The sequence below is a fragment of the Neofelis nebulosa genome, chromosome 14, assembly GCF_028018385.1.
Source record: "Neofelis nebulosa isolate mNeoNeb1 chromosome 14, mNeoNeb1.pri, whole genome shotgun sequence".
NCBI lineage: Eukaryota > Metazoa > Chordata > Mammalia > Carnivora > Felidae > Neofelis > Neofelis nebulosa.
In genome coordinates this window covers 25,885,088-25,907,081 of record NC_080795.1, presented here as the reverse complement: position 1 = coordinate 25,907,081, position 21,994 = coordinate 25,885,088, and the positions used below count along the sequence as shown (strand labels likewise).

Genomic DNA, 21,994 nt, shown 5'->3' with positions numbered 1-21,994 from the left:
ATATTCACATGCACTTTCCCTGGGCGCTTTTCAGTTTGAACCTTGGCCAAGTCTTTAACCCTTAGAATGGTCTGAGAGGATAGAAACTCTGCCTGTGGGTACAGCCCCTAGGCAGACACAGAAAGGCTCCTCATTTATAAACACAAAGCTTAACCTGGCTTCTCATATTTCTAGCAACAATGACAGAAAATATTTTGTGAGTGTGGTAGGGACCAGAAATGAGGGAAAAGGGGGAGTGGATTAGTCTTTAAACACTTATAACGAGTATCTTCTCATAGAAAAGCAATAACATCCATTTCAAGAAAATGTTAAGAATTTGCTCTCACTGACATTGTGGAACCTTGGGAGATGAAAATGGTTTGACAACAGCAAAAATGGCAAGTAGAAAAGGAAAAGGGAGCATCAGCACCTAATGAGCTTTACATAAATATATGCAGAGGCAATTAAGCAATGTTAATTACTATGACAGCAGTTAATTGAATATAATTAGATATTTTAAGCCACTGAATAAAGCATAGTTAAGATTAATTTTATTGAGATTAATTGTAAATAAGGATAGATTAACTCTATGTTTTGACAGGCATAAAAAGTAGTTCTGCAAATTAAGCAGGAGCGTGGCCACCAGTCCAAAAATCATATATTATTTTAATGTCACACCTCAGAATCATCCCCTCAATAAACATGACTTTTCAAACCCAAACAGACAGGAATCTTGAAGAAAAACAAACAGCTTGCAGAGATTAAAGAGCCTTTTGTCCTTTTTCATGTGCATTTCTTTTAACAGACTAAATTAAGCGAGTCTGGTGTACGTTTTTTAGGAAGGAACATTTCACACTGAATGGAAAAAATGTTCTATCACATATGAAATTCGTGCAGCTGTGCGGAACTTGGTCCAGATGGTTTTAGACTATAAACCACCACCAAATGATAGACAGTAGGCCTTCCCAAGATTATGTGATAAAGTCACAATCTTTTTTTTTTTTGACCTCCCAAATTTCTGCTTTGTATTATTTCCAATCAAATCTCATATTTTCTTTTACAAATGTGTTTCTCCAAGAGGGTTAAAAGAAACATTGTACCCACTAAGTACTGGAAATAAATGTACAATGAACTGGAGAAGGCCTCCTTTAACAGTTATCAGCTAAATCATTCAGCCACAAAATGCAATGATAGCTATGACAACAATGTATGCAGATGACAACACTTGATTATTACTCTTACAAACAGTGGTTTCTGGAAATATTTCTTAGGAAAATACTGCTAAGTGAAAATCCCTCCCAAATACTTTCACACCAAGCCAATTCATGCATACTCCTTAAGGAAATTAACACAGTCCTCAAGAATGCTGAACAAATCACTAATAAGAAAGGAACTTCAATTGATTTTGAAATAAATCAATAGGTGATTAACATAATATTTTTAAAGCAGCAGAATGTGTGTGTGTGTTGCATAAACATATATATTATATTTCCAATACCTCTTAGCTACTAATCGAACAAGGGCTTTATGCTATTGAGCATGCCTCTATACTACCACACAACTTCCTTAGGATGCCCTTAGTCTTTATAACGAAAATCCTAAAATGGTCTGTGAAACAAGACTACGACAAGCCATTCTGCAGTGAAAGATTTTAAATCATCCAGCCTCTTCTAATAGACTTGAGACTTATTGAGGTAGAAACCATAAAAAATGAAGAAGGGAAATTTAATCCCTGAAATATTGATTTGCACATTAATATCATATAGGCAGAGGGCAATTTGGCTTCGTGGAAATGACACATTGTCGACCCTTGGTGAAGTCAGAGCCAATCTAACTGCTGAACATGTCTGAATCTCAAGAGTTATTAAGGGCTTCCCTTCTTGCCTTTATGACTTTTCTTCAGCCTACCAATGCAATCTTAAATGTATTATCTTTAAGAAATAATTGTAAAACCTCAGGGGTTTTCCAGTTAATGGAAGGGAGGCCAAACCACATCAGATTCTGAAATGCAACATTAAACCTTTGCAATCAACAAAACCACCCCAATTCTCATCCATCCAGTGGAGGATCTAATATTGTTATTAGAGATAATCAAATTTCATTGTGTAAATTTAGGCTCATGGTCAGAATGAAAGCAGTAAATTCTGCAATATTAAACAGCGATTTTCTCAGCATCCTTTATGCTTTCCTTTGCTGGTGCAGCATCTTTAAAAATAATCCAACTAGCTCAAAATTAATGAACAGATTTGGGCTCATCTACTAAAAACTGCAAAAGAGTACAATAGAGCTGAACATGTTTCCTTCATTTTTAACTTTTAGTGGCAACTTTCACTTCCTACACCCAGAGCCCAGTCTCCCTGTCTAACCTCACAGTTGGTGCTATTGCTTTGACTTACACAGCTGGTTTACCTGACCTTTCTTTGTTCCTTAGGTACATTTCACTTTTCAGATTTATGGTATTTCCCCCATATTTCATTGGCTCTATCTTCATTGCCATAAAAATGAAAACACTCAAATATGACTTTACTTTTTTTAATCCAAAAGCAACCAGCTATTGAATAAATACACAGTGATGCTCTCGCCTCAGTTTATGCCATAAATATTAAAACCATTAAAAAATAACTATATAAACCTTATGATCCCCACACTGAAGCCAGGTGCAAGAGGTTAAAACAGCTGGCTAGCCATCTTTTATTTTTGTGTGCCTTCCTGCTGATTGAAACCGCAAACGTTGAAAACCATCAAATATTCCCTTAAGGATTTTCTCTTTTTAAGACCAGGAAGGAAAAAAGAAAACCTTCATTTTCTGTAATATGCTCCTCTGTGGAGAAGAAAAACTCTAAAACACAATCAGTCACAGAGGTGGTGAAATAATTCCAAATATCTCCTTTCTGTTGTATTTAAACCATCATTTCCAACAACTTCTATGCACAATTGTTTTTTATTCTTCAGTTAGAAAACAGAAAAGAGGGGAAAAAAGAAAGAAAGAAAGAAAGTCTGAGCTTGCTCTGTCAGTTTTGCCAGTAAATATAAAGTAAAACAAATGTTGATGGCACCGAGAGTGTTACATACCCGGGCTGTGTTTTTGCATTGCTCTCAATGGAAGCGATCGATGCCCGTGTCACTGTCGCGTCCCAATCGCAGCCAAGTCTCAGCCTTAATCTAAGCAACACCCGAAAAGGCAGCGGCAGCCGCAGCCTCTCCCTGACTCTTCCATCCATCCACCCAACTAAAAATATAATACTACATATGAGCTTTAACCACTCCACGTTTATAGGGATCAAGCCACTGAAAATCCAGGAGAACACAATAAAAAAAAAAAAAAAAAAAAAAAAAAAAAAAAAGAACCCTCCTTCTGTCTCTTGTCTCTCTCTCCTCTCTCTCTCTCCTCTCTCTCCTCTCTGTCTCTCCTTTTGCCATCTACATGATCCTTGATTAAACATGGAACAGAGTTATTAAAAAGGGGGGGGGAAGGACTCAAGGAGAGGAAATGCAACTGTCAGAAATCGGGACCGCCAGATTTCCTGGTGAACCTGCCTCTGTCTGAGTCAGTGTCAATCCACCATCTTCCGCCAGTGAACTTGTCTTTGGGTTTTTGTTTGGTTTGGGGGGGGGGTGTTGTTGTTGTGTATGTGCTTTTTTTGGAAGGGGGGAGGGGAAATGCAAGGTGGGGGCTGGAGGTGGGGGGGGAGTAGGGAGAACGTGTGTGTCTGTGAGTACGTGTTGAGTGTGAGTGTGTATGTATGTGTGTGTAGGGGTCGGGGTGGGGGTGGGGGGGTCCGTGTTTGCGATCTGAACCTTTGGTACCTACAAGGAGAGTGTCTCACCGAACGGTAGCTAAGATCTCAGCAGAACCGCGCGGAAGTGAGGAGTCGCGGCCAAAGGCGCCCACTGGAGCCTCCTCTCCGGGCCGGACCCCAGCCCGAGCCGCGAAAGGAGCCCCCCGCCTGGATCACAGGTAACAAAAGAAATACAAACCAGTGCACCGTCTTCCGTGGGGGAAGGGGGACAGGATGGGTAACCCTCAGTAACTTGGGCATCGGCAGCGAAACTTTATACAATTCCATGAGAAATTTTATTTTTTTCTAATAGAAACGAGCAGAAAGAATGGGGGGGGGGGAGGAGGGTGTGAAATAGAAGTAGGAGGAAGGCGAGACCCGACGCATTCCAGCCCCTCTTCCCTTAGCTGCTCCCGGCTGGAAGGCGCACTTGATGCGGAGAGAGGCGAAGAAGGTGAAGTTCGTTTGTAGACATGGAACCTCCTTGGGGGGCCAGGGAATAAATCAGTTCTCACAGCGGCCACAGCCCCCCCAATACACACACACACACACACACACACACACACACACACACCCTTTGCCAAAAGGAAAGGAAAGATTCTTGACCCCGAGCCGCTGGCATCGATCCCTGGTCTAACACACACCCAGCAGCGAGAGCGCCGGGCGAGAGCTGCTGCCGCCTCCCGGGTCCCTGGCCCCGAGGCCCGGCGTTCCCGCCTCCTAACGGACCTGCCTCCCTTTCGCCAGCGCCCGAGTCCGCGCCTCCCGCGCCGCCGCGAGCAGCCCTCGGCCGTGCCCGCCGCCCGCGCCGGCTGGCGGGGGTCTACCTGCAGCCCCAGCCCCAGCTAGCGCCCCGGCCCCCTGGATCCCCCTGCCCGAGGCGTTCGGACCCCGGGTCCTCCGCCAGTCCCGCGCGCTAAGCGCCCTTCGGGGAACTTGAGAGAGGCAAGGGTGGGGGTGGTAAGAGGAGGAAGAAGAACGAGGCTGAATAAGGGGGGTAGGGCGGGTAGAGCAGGGACAGAGTAGGGGGAGAGGGACTCCAAGCCCCGCCGCCCAAAGTCCAAACTTTGGGAGGATGAGTGAGAAGAAAGGGCCATCCCGACCGGGCTGCGGGGGTGCGGGGCGACCGGGGACCCCTGGCAGTGCCCGCGCCGCTGCGGAGCTGACAGCTTCCCCGCGCCACGAGAACGCCACAGGCTCGCAGTGGAGACAGAACCCGAAAAGACAGGAAAAAAAGGAGAGAAAACTGCTCGGCCGAACGTGGATGATCCGCCACTGAATCCAAAAGTTAAATCCCAAAAACGCAGCCCCCCCCCCAAAGAAAGTGGAAAATCAGGTCCCTCAGTGCCCCCTCCCTCTTGCAGCGGAGCAAATCCTTGAGCCAAAAAAAAAGGGGGAAAGAGATAGAAAAGGGGGGCAGAGCGGAAGAGATGGTCGGGATGAGGGGATGTGTGCGAGAGCGAGCGAGAGCGAGCGAGCTAGGGGCAGAGAGGGAGAGAGGCGGAGAGGGAGAGAGAGGGAGCGAAATATCAAAGATTGTGCAAGATCAGGCTGGAAAGATAATCGATACTCGACCTAAATTTAACACAAACTACTCAATAAAAGTTAAAGAAAAAACTTACTTTCCATTTCCCCTGCAGTTCCTACTCGATCTTCGCCTCTTTTTTGTTTTGCTTTTATTTTACTTACAGCTGATCACATCCAAGTAAAACGAGAGGGTTCATTTAAAAAAAAAATAAAAAAAATAAAAAAATAATCCTCGAACTTTATTGGGTGAAAATAAAAACGCTGAAGCAGAAAGTGGGGGGCATGGAGCGGTCCTCGGGGGTCCGGGAGGAGTTAAAGCATGTGCCGACCGCGGTCTCGCTGTTTGGTTGTGAAGGGGTTGGGAAAAGGAGGAAAGGAAATGAAAATCCGATATGTCTTTATTCTGCTAATTATTATCGTTTTAGCCCTGTTTAAAAAAATGGCTGATTAAGTTGAGTGCGCATGTCTTTGTGTGTCTATTCCCGATATGCACTCTGGGAATGAGAGAGGAGAGTGAGGGAGAGGGAGAGGGAGAGGGGGGGAGAGAGAGGTGTAATTAGTGAGGTGATCAACATTCCCCAGACTGCAAATGACGCGCAGCCCGGACTCGGAGCAGCCCGGGAGCCGAGCGGCTTCCAAGGCTCGGAGCGCTGCGGCGGGAGCCTGGGACTCTGCGACCGCGGACAGGGCAGGGGATGGGGGCCTCCGGGGCTCGCACCCCACGCGCCCCTGCGCTCGCGACTCCCAAACTTCATTAGACACACACACACACACACACACACACACACACACACACTTTCTCTCTCTCTCTCTCTCTCTCTCTCTCTCTCTGTCTCTCTGTCTCTCTCTCCTCCCTCTCTCTCTCTCAGCAAAAAGGGAGAGAAAATAAAACACAAATACCGCCAAAGCAATGCCCTTTAACCAGTTGAAAAAAAAATTTTTTTTTTATTTTAATGAGTCAAAGGAATTACTATCGGACCAGAGATTTGTTTACCAGGGAGCTTTAAGGAGAAATGTAAGTTAGAGTAATGAAGAGTTTTTCTCTGCTTCATTTATTCTGCTGTGAACAAGAACGCATTTTAATGGCGAAATACGGGGCCTGAGCAAATATGCAGATGTATGTAAATAAAGGGTGCCTGGCAGTGTGCACACCCCGCTTGGCCCAGCCTATTTCAAAGGAAGGATTGCACTCTGGATCCACCGGCACCTATTTAGGCTGGTGTCTTTTCGCTTACACACTCAGCAGAGAAAACCCAGGGCATGGAAGATGGCAGCGGTTAGTTGAGTCAAAGTAAACTTTCAAATGAGCATAAGTGATGGGTACAGGGGTGATAGTGGGGATCTGATTCTAGCCTTTATGTAATATTTTTTGAATATTTTATCAGAATTGCATAAGTTCAATGTAATAGCTTTAAGAAGACTTAGGGAAAAAAACCTTTCATCTTGCAAGTCTGTTGAATTATCTTTCTTGAAGCACATTATGATGAATTTTAAAACCCCACTACAGATCTCATTAGAATGAAATATACTTGGTATTTTCTGGTGCAAAATTTAAGGTGGCTGATTCTCATTTGAAAATCTAATTATCTCTTTCCAATATTACAGATGTGAATATGAGTGACACTTTCATTAAAAGATAATTAACTAAAACTAGGAATAGACATACTTTTAAATACCCCCTACTGAATATCTGAATATGGAATATATATATATATATATATATATATATATATATAGTTCCTTGCTACTCAGATTGTATCTTGATACACTGCTATACCACAGGTCACAAATAGACACTATCTATATAATATTTCAAAAATAGGAATTCTAGAGAAGGTGAAAGTAACAAACCAAACAAGCTAAAAACAGGAAATACTTTCAATGTCCAGGTTCCTGGACAGGTGAGGTGTTAGCTGCTTTTGAGTTGACAGGTCTTTGAAGTTTTGGATCGCCAGGATCTGCTTCAAAACCTTGTCTTAGGCCTTAAGCACCAGATCTACCAAATACCAACAGGAAGGTTTATCGCAGAAGCACTAAGAACAACAGAGGCTGCAAACATGTACCTTTCAGGGCCTGAAACCTCCTGTAATCAGGGAACATTTGGAAAATCCTACAACTGATGCAAATGGCATTAAAAACCAAACAAGACACCTGGGAGGATAAAAGCATAGTCCTCAAAAGAGCAGACCTAGGCCCAAATCAGGAAAGCTAGATGCCTACAACAGCTGGCTAAGGTTACAATGAAAGTCCAGAGGCTTGGAGTAGAGAATATAACCTAGATATGGTCTTTATTAAGAGAAAAAAAGCAAATCACCACCTTAGGAATCTGAAGTCGATGTACGTACTAGTATAGTATAAACCAGGGCTACTAAACGCTAACAGAAAGAAAATCATCTACCTCTCCAAAGACTGCATTCTATTTTAAACTTACTAGGGAAGAAATCTGCTCAAAGTGTATGGCTTTCTAAGATTTTCAAGTTACTTTGTTTACAGTCTTACCTTTACATAGTAACTGTATCATTGGCGTGCTGATTGCACCTCAGTTGAGTTTATCCATGTGCTTTAGGAAATATACATGGCCACGGTGGTAAAATTTTAATTCTCTGTAACTTGCAAGTGAAGGAGGTGTTTATGTAGCATTGCTGTTTACAGAAAAACACCCCAGAGAGCAAAAATTCTGGCTTTAAAAAACTATTTGAGGTGTGTGTTGGGGAAGGGGGTGGGGGCTTTTAAAAAGACTGAGGGGAAATGAAGGCAGGGAGACTTTCAGGTTCAAATCAGAAAAGATCAAGCCCTTTGCGGGAGAGGGCTCCATGTACAAGCTCACTGATGGAAAAACCATTTCCTGCGATTTCAGACGGGTAAATGCGTATGATGAAGGAAACACCTGAGAACAATAAGTCTGTTTCAGGCTCAGGTGAAGAAAGGGGTCTATTTCTGGCATGGAAGAATAGGGAAATGATGATCATTTCGTTTTCAAGTTCTCCTTTATTTCTTTTGCCTTTTTCTCCCTGAAACATCATCAATAACATTAATGTCATTAATGTCAAAACACCAAACGTCAAATCAGGAAAACCATTTTAAAAATTTGGTGGCTATTTCTCCTCTACGTCCCTATCCCTCTCTTTTCTTGGAAAATACATCTCTCTTCTCTCTCTCTCTCTCTCTCTCTCTCTCTCTCTCTCTCTCTCCGCCCCCCCCACTCGGTGGGGGGGGGAGCAGTTATTGAATTCTAAGTAAGAAAACAAAAGGAAGGAGGATTTGTAACAGGAGCGCCCACTTTTGCAATCCCTTCTGCTAGCGAGTATTCCCCTCCTAGGCTGTGTGTGTGTGTGTGTGTGTGTGTGTGTGTGTGTGTGTGTGCTTTTTAATCATCTCTTTCTCATCCTCTTTCACCTCTTTCCTAAGAAGAGAAGCTGGGGTGAGGGTCGGGGGTTAATGGGCTGAGGGGATGGGGCAGAGAGGGACGAGCAAGGAGTCAAGAGTTTCCTCCAGGGCTCGGCCTCGGAGCGCGCCCGCGCGAGGAGGGTAGCTGGGGAGAAGCGATGGCAGGTCTGCTTGGGGTGGGCCTAGAGGCGCGGAGCGCAGCGCCGCGGGCAGGGGCGCGGCGAGGCGGGCGAGCCCGAGCCCAGCCCGCGGGCTGCTCTGGGGCGAGGGCGCGATCGGCCCGGCTCGCCCGGGCTGCGCCGCGGTCCTTGGAGCCCTCCTCCTCCGCCCCTCGCTCCAGGAAACCCAGCTGCTCCTCTCGGGTCTCTGCGGACCCCTTGCCGTCAACCTTTGACCCTGCCCCCCCCACGCCCCCTTCTGCTGTCCCTAAACTCTGCGCGAACCCGCCGCTGCCCTCCAGGAACGTTTGGCTACTTTTTATTACAAAGTGAAAGGAGCAGAGGTTTCCCTGCAGTACCCAGAACTTTCCCTACACCCTCTCCCACACTCCAGGGCCACCCCAGCCCAGCCGAGCCCACTCCGGGGCGCTCGGACCCTGACGCCGAGCCCAGAGCTGGGGGAGAACCCAAAAGGGACACCAGGTGGTTAGGTGTTGAGTGGCGGAGGCAAGGAGTAATTAATACTGAGACAAAAGGTAATTTCCACTTCCAGACTTTTCCTTGGCGGGTTTTATTAACCAAATCTATAACGTGGACACTCTGGGCTTTACAGCCTCTTTAAGGAGTCTTCCGCTGTCTGTCCCCCGGTCTCCCCGCCCTGCCCTCAGCAGTTCACTGGCAAATACCCCACCTCCCTCTGCCTCACGTCCCGCCAGCTCTAGACCAACCCCAGCCCAAGGGGAAAAGGTTCCCAGTCTTTTGACCGCGCATCCGGGGTCTATAGATGAGCTCAGTTTGAAACGAGGTATTACAAGATTTCAGCGTTAGGAACCCTTTATATCACCACAGACACTTTCAGATCCTCAGCCCCCCTCCTCCTTCCTTTTTTTTTTTTTTTTTTTTTTTTTTGTTGGGTCTTCTCCACCCGGGGGCTATTTAACAAAGGCAGTCTGTTAACTAACATTTTTAACTCAGCAACTCCTTTCCAAACACATTTAAACTTGATACCAATGTCTGTCATTTTGTGAGTGGGGAGGTGGGCTCTGTGTGTTTGTGTGTGTGTGTGTGTGTGTGTGTGTGTGTGTAAAAGCGAGACGTGAAGTTTGTCAGTGAAAGGGAAAGTGAAGGGCTTATTTGGTAAGGTGTCACAAACATATTTACAGTGAAATAATTCAAGAAATAATGTGGAAGAGTGCCAAATCTCATTACTATTAAAAAAAAAAAAAAGTATAGTTTTCTTGAGAACTCACAAGGGCGGGGGGTAAAATATGACCTAACATCCAGAATGGACACTGTCTTTGATGGTGAGAGTGAGGTAGATGAAATGAAATTCATAAAGGAAAGACATTTTAAGTGTGTGTGTGTGTGTGTGTGTGTGTGTGTGTGTGTGTGTAGCATTTGTGGGCAGTTAAAATCTGTCGTTCGCTGATTCCCTCCCCTCCCCCAACCTGGCTCTTATCTCCTTTGTGGTCTTTTTTTGTCATTAAATGCCCCTATCTTGATCCCGGTCTCAATCTGTACTTCCATATTTCTGTATATTTCTCTCTTTCTAACCAAAGTCCGTTTTTGGTTTTTACTTTGCAGTAAATGTTTTACCTTTTTTCTCTGGAGGTTCTGACCTGCTTTTGAAGTGTTGGGGTGGGGGGTGCAGTCATTATTATGTAAAGTTAGGCACAGGTAAGGTCAGGAATGGGGAAAATGGGAGGAGTTATAGACGGTCTGAGGAGGGAAGAATTAAGGGAGGAGAGAAGGGATAGGGGGAAGGGGGAGGGAAAAGTCAGACACCCTCTGGCCTTTCAGAGGTCAGGGCTCAGACAGTGCTGTGACCTTCTTTCCCTCTAGGCAACCAGCCCAGTGTTTATAAACAAAATCAGGCGGGACTCTCCCCAAACAATAGCACTTCACCAACTTCACGAGCACTTCAACAGCTCTTATGCAAATTAATGAGGACTCCTTATCACTTACCACTACACCCCCCACCTCCCTCAGCACCAGTATACTCACTGCCTGCCCCCAAACCCAGGATCACAAGCACACCCTTCGCAAAACACATGGAGATATTTCCAGCAAACATATCCAACAAAAATTTTACATTTCATCTGGGGAATAGCTGTAAGAGACAACGACGCAGATGGGAAAAGATAGATAAGTGGGAAAAGAAAGAACTGAGATTTCACTGAATAGACGATAAAGTTGTGATCTTTTTAAACCTAAAACATCTATATCCAGTCAAAACAGTGCTGTTTAGACAATGTACTAAACACTGGCTACCGAATAGAATTATTTGAAAACAGGACAATACATTCATCTCAACATCCACATTTCCAAGACAAAAGTGCAGATCTTTATAACTGAAGAAAAGCCACCACCTCTGTATGTAACATCCCTAAATATTAGACACAAAAGCACCATTAAATCCTGCAGCAAACAAACAGCCCATCTGATCTAAGTTACAAAAATGTATAATTAAATCCATCTTCAATTACAAAAGGCAGCTAGCAGAAACTAAATCAAAGATTTTGAAACACATGTTGTTTGCCAAGGTACAGAAATGATAGCTTTACATTAAATTGTAACCAAAATTCCACTTCAGGAATAAATTACAAGATAGCAAGAAAAAAAAAAGGTGAAAGGAAAAAAAAAAGAATTAAATGATTTCAAACTTTTGCTTTAAAATGATTATTAGTGAAAGTCTAAGAGAAAAATGTTAAAGAAAATATACCTCAGAGCAAAAAGATCATCTCCTTTTCTTCTTTGTCTATCAGTCCCCTGTTAAAGCATATGGAAAATGTTTTCAAAATGCCCAGATTTGGCACATTGTCATTGCAAAGAGAGGAGCGCAGTGATGCTGTTAGAGAAAATGGGAAATAAATTCAGGATTGGGTGCTGCCTCCTTCAATGCGGATTTATCTAAGTTTAATTTAATATTCCGCAATCACTGAATGATCGCATATAATTCACAGAGATTTTAAAGGGCTTTATTTAAATACCTTGAGCAACAAGAGAATGAAATTTAAACCATTGCAGCCATTGCTTATATTTTTTATTTTCCTATTAGAAGAACTTTAACTGACAATTTCTAATAATAAAAGGAAAAACGATAAAGGTTTGGATTTTTTAAAGGGAGAATGATAAAAGAAAGCATTAGCTTTATTAAAATCATTCTGAACATAAAATCAAAAGGCACAAAATGGTTGTTTGTAAAACACTAAACCTTTAATCGATTTTATTGGCATTCCGATCGATTAGATAAACGGAAATCTATAGCAAACATCAAAGCATTTAAAACATTTTCTCTATCTCATTTATAAACAAAACTTTTCTTTTCAGCAGAAAAAAAATGATTATCAAACGACTAACAGGAAATTCTTCAGATATCAAATTACGATAATAAAATTATTTCCACATGGAAAGGGATAATGACAATGATGGTAGTAATTACAATAATGAATAATTCAACAACCCTTTGACATGTATGTTAGAACCTCCAGCAGAAACCGCTCTAAAGGGGGGTACTTTAAAATAAAGACTTTATTTTTTTAAATTGAAGTATAGTTGACAATACTTTCTTTTTAAGGGAAATGTTTTTTAGAGATAACTCTAGGGGAGTAGCTTAGGTGTGGCTGTCGGACTGGTGTTAATTTCCCTGCGGTTGCAAAGGAGTCATTTTCTTCGTCGGCGTTTCCCTTCCAAATTGATACTTCTTATTAGCAAAAATTAATATGCAAATGTCAGCGAGCCCTACCAGGTTTACAAACTTGTTTCCGGACCTGTCTTCTACTTAATCCAAAAGGCGATTCTCAAAATAGAGAAGGGGGCGAGGTTTAGACTCCCCAAACCTGAAAGTGATCACACATGTGATCTTTCAAGTGAGGGAAAATAATTTATTTTGGAGATGTGAAAACTGCTATCCAGAGAAATGCAGCAATCAGAGCTTGTGGCATTTTCGCTGCAGCAAGAGGAAGTGTTGCTGTAACGGGTATTCTGTTTATTTGTTAAAGAAAATCAATGGAAGTGGCTGTAAAGTAGTTAGTGAGGCGTGTGTTTGGGACTCGCGGTGAATCGTGAAGGCTGACCCAGCGGCTCTCCTCCTGGCCAGAAAAGTCCCCGCATCGCCCCGAGCCGGGGCGCGGGCGGTGCGGCACCTGGCTTCTAACTCGGCGGGGGCTGCCCCGCGGTGCTCTCGCCGACCGCCCGAGTCGCTGGGGTTCTCTGCTCTCGCTGCCCTCTGTCCTCGCAGTTGCCCCTTGCAGTTGACGGTGGTGGCCTTCCCACGCCCCCCCCCCTCCGCGGCACACACCTTCTTCCTCCTCTTCTCCAGCTGACTCTGGTCGCTCCCTCCTCTGAGCTACAGGTCTGAACTTCTGTACCTCTCTCCCTGCCATTGGAATCCCCCTCTTCCGACTCTCCAGGTCCCTTCGGTGAATCGCGGAATCTCTCTTTCCTACCCCGCCCCTCCCCCATTTCTCTCCCCGGCCAATTATTTAGCACCCGGGTCTTCTTACCCTCGCACTTCTATCCTCTCCTCCAGACATTCCAGAGAGTTCTCATCACACCAGAATGCACTCTTTTTCTCCTCCTCCTACTCCCCTTGGATTGGGGAGGGGGGGGGTTGGATTTTGAGTTGAACTCCCAGGGGTTTTATTCTATTCTTTTAACAGCTTTACTTTCCCTTTTCTTCTTTGCGTAACCTTCACCTACCTACTAATTTATAACAGAAGCGGTTTCTTTCCCTTTCATTTCCTAGTTTACAGTTTCCGTCGGGGGTTGTGCCTTGCACATGCCCCCCTCTGCCTCCCCCCCTCTCCCGGGCCGCCCCCACCGGCCGCCGGCCCAGGCAACTATTTTCATTTACTCGGTTGCGGTCTCACTGCACTTTCTCTCCTCGGAATAAGTTAGTTTTCCACGATTTGAAGTTCTCCGTACAGCGCCTCTTTATTTGTCAAACTGCCTCGCTGCCCAAATAAAGGGTGGGATTGGGGGAGGGGGAGGTGTATCGCCCACCTAAGTCCCCTTTTAACAACCACCTACTCCCAGTCCCGCCACCCGGCCAGGTAATGTCTTGGGGGAATAATAACGAATTCTGGAAGGTTTTTCTTCTCAGCGCGTGCAGACTGCTCATGAGTTATTCCCGGGAGGGTCTCAGACCCCTCCCTTGTATCTCCTGGCTTCGAGTGGTCACCGTTTCAACCTCCCCCACCTCTCTTCTTCCTCCCTCACTGGCCGTCCGGGCTGCGGGAGGGGAGCGCAGTCTAAAGACCTCGTCCTCTGGCTTCTCGTTTCTAGCTGCTGCAGCTGCCGCTGAAATTCGCTGTGGCCGCTGCCTCTTCCCGCTTTAATCCCAGACCTCCAGTCATTGGGCAGCTCCTCAGAGGCAAGAAGTCAACACCATGGCAACCCGACAAGCCTATCAAATCACCGGCTGGCGTGACAGCAGCAACACTGCAGGCTGGAGTGGGCTGGGCAGAGGAGCCGAGTGGCCACTACGCTCAGGTACACAGTCTGGGAGCGGACAGCAACTGACAGCCTCCACGTTCTGGCTACACGGATGTGCACCACCCAGTTCGTACCCCTACCCTACGTCCCCTAGGTCTAGAGGAGGAGAAGGAAGAGGAGGAGAAGGGGAGGAGGAGGAGGAGGAGGAGGAGGAGGAGGAGGAGGAGGAGGAGGAAGAAGAGAAGGGGAGATACATGTATATAGGATTGGAAGAGCTTCGGAAGAGAGTCTCAAGCTAAAAGTATTCGAAACCCTAGACGTTGTAAACTAAAGACGCCTCGTGCCCCAGCAGTAGATGAAACCAAGTCACGGTAGACTCAGAACCAAAGTTAAAGGGTTTACACAAAGGTGTGGGGATTTTCTTCACCAGTTCTGCCCCTTGCTTGAACAAAATGAATGCAACATTGTGTTCTGTAGTTCCAAAAGTATCAAAGAAAATGTTACAGTTTTAACTTTTACTGTCTGCCAGTGTCTAAGTCTGCAAAAAAAAAAAAAAAAAAAAAAGGCTCAACATCAATTTCAGCTATGCTAATTCACTGCCTTCGAAATGACCTAAACTTTATCTGAAACTGCCTCTTTGCCTTGTTCTTTCCTAAAATGTGTGTTATGTGTGATGTGTGCTCTAGATTTTCTCTAAAGAGAAGAAACAGAGGACACTAGGAAATGGCAACTGGGAATTCTGTGTATTCCTCTTGGGCCTACTTGGTCTTTGTTTTTCCCAATTTTCCTTAAACTCCCAAGTAGGCAAAAAGAAGACTGGACTTTCACTGATATTCAGAGAACTTTGCTAATTTACATGGGATAGTTTGAAACTGCATTTTTCTTTCTCTCTCTCTCTCTCTCTTTTTTTTTTTACTTTAAAAGCAAACAGTGGTTTTGAGAAACATGCGACATAGTTCTCATTGGCTTATACAAATATTCGAACAATAATATAGAATGCTATCATTGACCATCTATCACCCTCTATCACTCCTCTCATAGTTGATTTCTGAATTTGAGAGCACAAGTTTGTCTGTTGAAGTTACATAGGGCAGAAAGAGAAATCCATTTGATAATGAAGTTAATGTGTCATATTGAGGGACTCTTGTATGAATCGTAAAATCTACCTTTAAGTCCACTCCACATAAACACAATTCACTAAATAAATCATTTTCATATTGATCTAACATTTTTTATGAAGAGGCTCTCAATGTGTAAGTATTTAAGTTATACTTGGCATGCATAAAATACTAGAGAGCTGGAAAGGTTTCTCCAAACAGCAATTGCAATATTAAGCAGAATTGGATACACAGCCAATTTTCGTGGCTCTAAAGAGAAATTCAAAGAAATATTGAACTTCATTTCCTTACTTTCTCTATTTTTCATTGTTGATGGATCCTAATATTAAAACAGTACATTTTCAAAATATATTATATACCAAAAACGAGTATAGTAACTGACATTGGAGAAACAGGTCATGATATACTAGAGAAAACTTTTGGATGCACTGTGATTTTCCCTGCGCTGAAACTCTAATAACATTCTGGTAGCATTTTGTTTTTCTGGGCTACTCTTCAGAGTCGTTCAATGAAGAACCGTCAAGCACAGAAAGCTGAAATTTGGTTGTATTTTAAATGGTTACGTCGGTGCTAAGTTATTGATATCCTTAAATATTTCTGGCTAATTCACATTACATCTGACATGTATGGAGTGTTTACAGTGGGAAATGTAAGAAGAAACACAATACTACAATTTTAAATTAAAATGCATATATTTAAGCTGTTATCTCTCAGGATAAAACTTGACAGTTTCAGTGTTTTTAAAGAGAAGTTAAATGAAGAATACAAAAATCTTTCAGTACATTTTGGCTTCAGTAAGAATGAGTGAACACAGGAAATATGATAACATTTTAAAGTTCATTATTTAATAAATGGTGTATCCTCAGTTATTAAAAACTTTTAAATACTTTAGGATCTATGATGCTATTTGTGAACAGATGTGTAGTTATACTCCTCAAAGACATGAACAGATACCATCATTCAAATGTGCATCTATATGTAATATTTCTAATGTCAAAAATTTTAAATGAGATGAAGTTAATAAATTAATACATTACATCTAAACAAAAGCAAATATCTAAATATTCTATTAGATCCTTTAAATTTCTTAGAAATTGTTTTTTTATCCTAATCTTATGGATTATTGAAAATTAGGACAATTTTCATATATACTATACAGAGGTTTATTTTTTAATCACAGATCAATTTTAGTGTCTACCCTTAAAAATACCCTGAGATTGTACAATATTTGACCGTCTGTTTAAATACAGACTTATGTACATGCCACACACATGTTGCTGTTAGCTCTATGTTCAAATCTTAACATTTAAAGCTATTTTCTATACTTTTAGTGTTTTCAGTATGGATGCTCTTGGAAGACAGAAATTTTCCTTCTTTAGCTAATAAAAATAAGACAGTGGAATTAAATGTAGTTGAAATGCTGAATTAAAAAAAAATCAGTGCAAGGATGCCTTGCTCATTTTCTGCAGAATGGATACCATCTCCATAGAGTTCGTTCTTGACCTTACCTGAGTAAGTACTTTAACTTAAAGTATGAGATGCACCTAGAGGGGTAATACATTGAGCTTAATAGGAAGACAGTTAATAACCTTTTTTCATCCTCGTGCACTATCAATCATGGCTGTCACCAGTCTGCTGAATCAAAGCAAAAGTGTTCTTCACAGATGACTGATTAGAAACGCAAAATCACAAGATCCATCTTCATGGTCACTTTTATTATAGTCATTTTTAAACTGACAGCAACCTGCTCAGTTTCAGCACACTGGGCATCACAAATAGTGTCACTCAGTGCAGCTAAGCATGAGAAGAGTTTGGTTGGATTATACTTAAAAATAATTAGGCCCTCAGCCCTTTGTGGAACCAAGAAAAAGGTGTTCCTCTTTCCATGCCCCCATTCCCTCCTCCCATAACTTGCTTTGATTCTATTGCATCATTAGCTTACCATCTTGAAGGGAGGCAATGTAAGATATCATTTTATCCTTGTTCATTATCTAGGAATTAGGGAATGAATATGTCCACTTGAGAGTTACAGATAACTTTTTGTCTACTGCTTTTTGTCAACATCATGACAAATAACAACATTGCTACCCTTATAGTTAAGTTAAATAAGACTCTTTTTACATAGAAATAGGTTTGTGGACTAAAGACTTCAGGAAATCTAGGTAGCTAGGTATTCGTAAATGATTCTTCATATAAGGACTCTTCTCAGTTGAAGGCATTTAATAGCATCACCTGAATGCTGTAACATTGGAATTACTGAGGTTATAACTCTCCAAATGCACAATGTTAAAGGTGGTCAAGATATTAACTATTAAGTAGCGATATAAATTCCCGATGTGCAACCCTGTATTATCTCCTTTTCATCTCTACAGTATTGAAAACTGACAAATTTGAAAAACCAACAAGTAGAGGTACATAAAAATCTTTCAGCTAGAGGGTTTGAAACAGTTCTGTCTGAATCAAAGGGTAAGGAACTTTGTCTTTACTTAAAGTCTTAATTTTTGTGCTACAAAGATGGCCCCTTCAGATCTATTTCACGGCATTTTCATACATGCCTTTAGAATATTTTATGATACTATAGGGTACTAATGATACAAATACTTACATGAGAAAAAATTTTAATAGAACAATTTCAAAATAATGTGATTCTTGTGCCCATTTTATAGGGTTCTTATTTCATATTCAGAAAGGAAATTTCAATTGGAGTTAAATTTTAATTTAGGAAATTTAACTTAAGTGCCCTATTTTAAATGTGTATAGAGTCAACATTTTCTTTCGTCCCAAATGTTCATTTTCTTGTTAATAGCAGAACACACACACATACATAGAAAGAGGAAAAGGAGAGAGAAAAATTTTCAACAATATTTCTTTATATAACATAATACCTTCATATTCATTTCCAAACATGGTAATATTCTACCTTTAATATCTCTTTGTGAAGCTACCAGTTTTTTCCTGTCTCTCTCTCTCTCTCTCTCTCTCTACACACACACACACACACACACACACACACACACACACATCTGTATTGCTTTATTTTAGCTTATGAGAATGCTTTTCTCTGCACAAAATCATAGACAAGATATACATAATGGTATATTTGCATTTATACAGGTTATATAATTATACATAAATAATGGCATGTCTGTATTTTCCACAAATATAGATACATAAATACACTATGTATAATAAGGCTAATATTAATTTCCCTTAAATATTATACTTTATATATTTCTAGAGATACATGTACTTAAAATAAAGAAGTTATGAAATATCAGAGTTAACTATCCAGTTTGATTTTGTAGTTTTAGCTAAATTAGATTGTCTTAGAGTTGGATAGATGTATGCATGAGTTGATATTTTAAAATATTTCCACCATAGAAAAATTGATAGTGGCAATACTCATTGATACATTGTTCAATATGCAAAATTTGGATTAAATGAAACGTTTATTTATAATCTTTAAAAACTATATAATTATATAGATGACAATGTAAATCACCTTAACGGGTTCACATTCAGTTTACTTTAACAATAAAAGCATAATTTCTCCTGACACAGTGTGCATATACATGCACACATGGGGGAGGGGTCTTTAGTTTGGATAAGTTCATACTTTAAAAAATGATAGTGTCCCATAGAATTCAATATTATTGCTTTTAAATTTGATTTTTAGTGTAAAAGATTCTTTCTGCCAGAATATTTAAGGAAGAGAGATTTATTTGAAATATCTGGACTCAGTGTGGCACTTTTTGCTACTAAAACTAATTCAATGAGATAATATGCGTGATATTTCGCATCATCTTGGTAAATCTATGCACACAGTCACAATGGATCTTGAATATGAATTTTTAATGTGCATCATAAATATGAGCACTTATAAGGCTTATAAAAATTGTAGATCTAGAATCATGTTTTCCTCTATAGATGGGTCTTAATAAACTGGAAAACAATTTTTCCTTTATATTTTAGAGATTTAATAAAAGCTACTTTTTAAAAAAATTGTCTGCTTTGAAAGTTACTGTGGAAAATCATCGTTTGGAAATTTTATATTTTGCTTTAATTTGAAAACAAAGCTCACATTTAAAACTTCATGGATAACTTAAAAAGTTTTTTTTTTTGAAAAAAATATTGGCATCTTAATTTGCCTGAAATGCTCATCTGACTATTTTGTTACTGTTTTGTGTGCATTTTCTTCATTGAGAATGTTCTTATGTTTAAATGAATATATAAAGCATACAGTTTTATTTAATATAAGAATATCATATAATAAATGGACTAGCATGAAATTCTTATAATTCAGTTGGTAGAGATATACTTAATAGGTAAAAACATATCCATCAAGGAATATTTTGAACAACAAAGACTAATGATGTTTATACATTTTCAGTTTGGCTGGGATTTATATTTGTGTGTTACATGGAATATATGATGTATGCACACATATACACAATTACACCTAAATACTATCATGTCTCGATTATTGACTTCTCTAAATGGTAAAATGCTGTCACACACAAATATTACAATTATCTTTGCCATGCCTGCATTTATGCAACCTGCATATGCAATTATGGCATTTCTCTTTCTCCTGGAGAATGATTTTCCATTGGTACTGGAGTTGTTCTTTGTTGAATCTCTGTGATAAAAAAAAAGCTGTTATATGATTGTCAGTTTGCAATAAATGTGTGAGAAGATGTACGGTCAGGATAGACTGGCCATCTCTTGCCATGCCTTTTCTGCCTGGGCTTCAGGGCTCTAGTTCCCAACTAATGATATTTAAAGAGAAGATAAATGAAAGCAAAGGTCATACAAAAATCACCTTTAACATTTTATAGTAAAAAAGAGAAAATATTTAAATATTAGCAAGAATTTGTTATGTAATTCTATTTTAATTGCTTTCCTGTATTAATTTTCAAAATGCTATTATTTACTATCACTCGTTTAAAATTGATACTTTGTTCAACTCTTACTTTTTCCTTACAAAGAAGATACAGTCCTTAAAAATCACCAAAACTGAAATTATTATTTTCTCTACCATTCATATTCCCCAAACCTTTCTGCCACTCAGCCACTAAAGCTGAAAGATACATTTGACCACAAATAGACTATTTTGATCACTATGCTTTCTTCTTACCTTGAATTTCAGTTTACAAAGAAATATGCAAATAGATTCAATGACAACTTTTCAAAATGCACTCTAAGATGTTCACAATGTTTTCAAGTAAAAAATTTAGGATAGTAGGATATAAAGATCCCTTTTCCTGATAGCTAGAGCTTTTATATGTAAACCTTCACTTATGTATTACACAACCACTGAAGAATTTTAATGTATTGCAGTTCATTTTGCAATATTTGCGCAAACATTCAGAGTAGTATTATGTTGCTTAGTTATTTCATTATATTATATTTCACATTTAGATTTTCATTTGAATTTTCCTGTTTTCAACATTTGGATATCATCTCATTAACTATCATAAACCAGTAGTTTAAGGAGGATAATTCTGAAATGTAAACACCCCTTCTAGGATTTTACAGTATTGCCATGGAAGAGAAAGAGGGGACTAGCATTACTTTCCCCCAAACGTTTCCCTGTTATGATTATAAGAAAAGATCAGATGCTGTGGCAATTTTTTTCATATGTGATCTTTCTTTAGAATTATTTTCAAAGCCAACTGTCCTTAGACCTTATTTTCATCTCCAAAAAGCATTAAGTTGTACTTCTTTGTAAAATATTTCTTCATAACATATCTTAGTTTAATTCATTTTTAGCAAAAGAAACACCCAAACCCAATCTGGAGACCTCCTTCCAACATAATTTAGCTGGACCTTTTCTTAGTAAAGGTTTTCTGGTTTTCATTTTCACTTCATATTCTCAAATAAAAGATCCTTTGTTGTCTACCATTTGATTGGACTTAATGAAAAACACTCCATTTTAACTTAACAGTATTTCCTTTTGAATTTATTATATTTAAGAACACTGTCAAAAATCAAACATTTAATCTCAGGTTTTTATATTTCAACATATATTACTATCACATGGCTCAGTGAGGTGATGTAAAAAGTATACTGAAAAGATTTCAAAAATGAAAGCAAAAGCGAAAAAACCTGGCTTGATTTTAATATGAAACTAAATACTATAGTTAATGTGCAGATTGGGTACGGCCGCCGACTGTAAGGGCTAACATGTGACAGGGTGCCAACAGCCGAATTGTGCAGTATTGACTAAATGAGGTTCACTGATTTGTATTGAGGCTAATATCTTCTTTAAACAATTCCGTGTAAATTGTGCGTATAAAGTCATTGGAAGCTATTTCTCAGGACAGCCTCGCTGGCTAGCTACCTGCTGGAGTGAGGAAGATAATCAATAGGAAGAAATAGAGCTGAGCATGAGCCTGGGAAGCTTCAGAGCAGTTAATGCTGATAAAAGTAGATGATGTCAATATTTGGGAATAGCACAACTCTAGGATAATAGACAAAAGAGAAGTGCATATGTTGTAGGGTGTTCAAACAGGGGCAAAATTAAAGCCTAAGTGGCAGATGATGCCCTGGGCTGCAAAAGACATTATTTGTTGCAGGTATGGTTAAATTTCTCCTGAAATCCAAACAG

At 40.6% G+C, this 21,994-nt stretch overlaps 1 long non-coding RNA gene across 4 annotated transcripts in view; it reads left to right on the top strand.

Annotated features, from left to right (window-relative positions):
* The first annotated feature begins 3,414 nt into the window (after positions 1-3,414).
* LOC131495098 (uncharacterized) overlaps positions 3,415-21,994 on the top strand; it is a 38,857-nt gene continuing 20,277 nt past the window's right edge. For 3 of the 4 annotated variants that reach the window (XR_009253760.1, XR_009253758.1, XR_009253757.1), the window contains exons 1-2: positions 3,740-3,937; positions 14,117-14,323. This is a non-coding gene — a long non-coding RNA (uncharacterized LOC131495098). Of the gene's footprint in view, positions 3,527-3,739; positions 3,938-14,116; positions 14,324-21,994 lie in introns of those variants that run through there. The other variant, XR_009253759.1, reaches the window with a different exon arrangement.